Below are 2,928 nucleotides of genomic sequence, written 5' to 3'. Positions count from 1 at the left end.
CCAGTAAAAAGTTGCCTTTTTTTTTCCTAGCTCCCTCATCTCCTCCATCCTGAACCAGAACTATTTATTGAAATCCCCACTGTCACTTTTGTCATAAGTACACATTCCCTATTCTTCTCTATTGGTCTGTCTAACCAGTAGCCTATTCCACAACGAGCTAATTACTCTAACTTTATAATTACATCTGGTAATGTAAAATGTCCTTGACTCTGCTTGAATGCTTGCATTTCCATATGATTTCTGCAGTTTTCTTGTTAATTTATATACACACATATACACATTGCTAAGATGTAAAGTGGGATTGTGTGGAACGTACAGATGAATTTTGAGAGAACTGACAAAACTGGGCAAAGCACTTAACTGGCACTTAGAGAAAAAGAATGTTCAAATGACCAATAAATGCATCAACATTTCATTACTCATCAGAGAAATTCAAATTAAAACCACATGACATTACACTGTATACTTAACCAGAATGTCTAAAATGAAAAATACAGACAGTATCAAGTGTTGGTAAGAATGTGGCACGACTAAAATTCTCAGACAGTATCACTTAGGAAGATCATCTAGCAATATGTATTAAAAATGGCCGTGCTCGCTTCGGCAGCACATATACTAAAATTGGAACAATACAGAGAAGATTAGCATGGCCCTTTGCGCAAGGATGACACGCAAATTCGTGAAGCGTTCCATAAAAAAAAAATGGCCATAGGTATGTCCCATAACCCAGTAATTTCACATCTAAAATATACCCAACAGAAAATATGTTCCCTTAACATGTGTGTGTGTATTCGTAAATGAATGTTCACTGCAGTACTCTATGTAATTGGCCCAAAGTGAAAACTGCTGTAACCCTGAGCAAGATACCTCTCTGTGCTTTCTGTTTTTCATCTATAAAAGCAGGAAACATCATAGTGAATTATTATTTTTTAAATTTTTTAAATGTGTATTTATTTTTGAGAGAGACAGAGACAGATTGTGAGCAGGGGAGGGGCAGAGAGAGGCAGAAACAGAATCTGAAGTAGGCTCCAGACTCTGAGCTGGTAGCACAGAGCCCAACATGGGCTTGAACTCACGGACTGTGAGATCATGACCTGAGCTGAAGTCGGAGGCTTAATTGACTGAACCACCCAGGCATCCCTATTGTTGTTGTTGTTGTTACTATTATTATTATTATTATCAGCATCAGCATCATTAGGGTGGCTTTGAGGATTAAGCAACTTAATATGTCTATAGCACTTAGAACAGCTGTCCCTCGTGTATAATAAATAATATGTAAATACCTGTTATTAAGATGAAACACATAACAACCAGAAAGATTCTAATATTTCAGTGTCTTAGGTTCCTTCTGTGGCTGAAGCACATTTTGCTTTTGTTCAGAACTATTTGGGTGAAAGCTGACAAAGAAACATCCATGTTTGTACTGCTTGTGTCTTCATCAATCAAAGAACATTCATTAATTGTCTCTCCACTGTGTAAGGCATCACCATTATCAAGTCAGACAATAGCATTTATTACCTGTTCCCTGTGTGCAGTGCAGAAGGAAGTATTTATTAAACGTCCACTTTCACATTGTGTCATGTTCTTTCTAAAGCTAGTCAAAAATCCCTTTTCTGTAATAAAATCATGATTTACAACTTTATAAAAATAAAGTTACTGTGGCTTTGAATAGTAGGCTGCACAGTATGAATTCCTATTCATAATTGATGGCAGACATACATTCTTCCTATTACTTAGCACTTAGAATGATGCCAGTTAGCAGCATTATATTGTCCATTTCTCACACGCTTAGGACTATAATATTGATCAGCTCAGTTAGTCTTCCATTCTCTGCGAACAGAAGGGCCCATGGGCAAAGACCTTCTTATTATAAGCTGGTATTCTACTTTATCATTTGAAGAACCATTCAGTTAAAATAGGCGCCGTGGTGGTTAAGGTGCAGACAAGCATAGAAGGAGACATGGCGGGGCAAAGGAAATTTCTGAAGGGCTCTTTTCAAGTGGTTCTGAATCTCAGTGTTTATTTCAGGTGGAGACCATGGCTGGAGGCCAAACAGGATTGTCTGTGACTTTGAGTTGAACCCATCCTTTATAAGTAGGATCTTGATAAAGTTTCTGGACACAAGCCAGAACACCTTGACTTCCGTTTAGGACTAGTAGATAAGCTGGAGTCCTCCCTGCTTACCTTCTTTGTTAGCAAGATGTGAAACCAGTGAGAGTGGCCTGCTTCATTACTGATAGAGACACAAACTAGCTGAAATGCTGTCTTTCAAATCAAGATATAATTTAGTTTCTCATTTTTTAACTTTTAAAGTATACTGTTTCTTTGCAACAAAATTTGAATAATAAGTATCTTTGGAAATTATTAATTCTGTTTTTTGTAATTGGTATGCAAATTAAGTACTTAGGTCTAAAACTGAAGTATTAGATTAGAATTCCAGAAGGAATACTGATTTTTTGATTCAGGTACCTCCTCCTAGAGATACCACCTCGTATATCTTAATTTGCATGTTAAGAACCTCTCTGAATAGAGGCCACAATGTTTTCAAAATATCCACTGAATCTATTCCTTTATCCTTTCCTACATTCAACAACTATATGGTGTTCACCTGTAATGTACCAGGCACTGTTGTAAAGGCTAGGAATAGAGCAGTGAGAAAGCATACAAGTCCCCACTATCATAATGTTTACATGGCAATGGGGGGAAAGACAGTGGACAAATTAAGTACATGAACAAATAACTTCAGGTGGTGATTATGTGAAAATGATTAAATAAGTGCTATTATAGAAAGTATCTAGGGAAGATGCAGCTGTTTTCCATAGCATTACTGAGGAGGAACATTTGCACTGAGCTGTAAATAATTACTCTCCAGCTGTGACCAGATTTGGAGGAAGAGCTGGTGTCATCGTTAGGGTGTACTTCATTCAA

The 2,928-nt window shown here is 37.2% G+C and overlaps 1 non-coding gene across 1 annotated transcript; it reads left to right on the top strand.

Annotated features, from left to right (window-relative positions):
* Positions 1-591: 591 nt before the first annotated feature.
* On the top strand, positions 592-699 carry LOC123596544. The gene has a single exon (XR_006711720.1). It is a non-coding gene; the product is annotated as a U6 spliceosomal RNA (small nuclear RNA).
* The last annotated feature ends 2,229 nt before the right edge of the window (positions 700-2,928 follow it).

This window comes from Leopardus geoffroyi, chromosome B1 (assembly GCF_018350155.1).
Source record: "Leopardus geoffroyi isolate Oge1 chromosome B1, O.geoffroyi_Oge1_pat1.0, whole genome shotgun sequence".
NCBI classification, from domain to species: Eukaryota; Metazoa; Chordata; class Mammalia; order Carnivora; family Felidae; genus Leopardus; species Leopardus geoffroyi.
The sequence above is the reverse complement of the archived record's forward strand: the minus strand, read 5'-3'. Positions and strand labels throughout refer to the sequence as shown.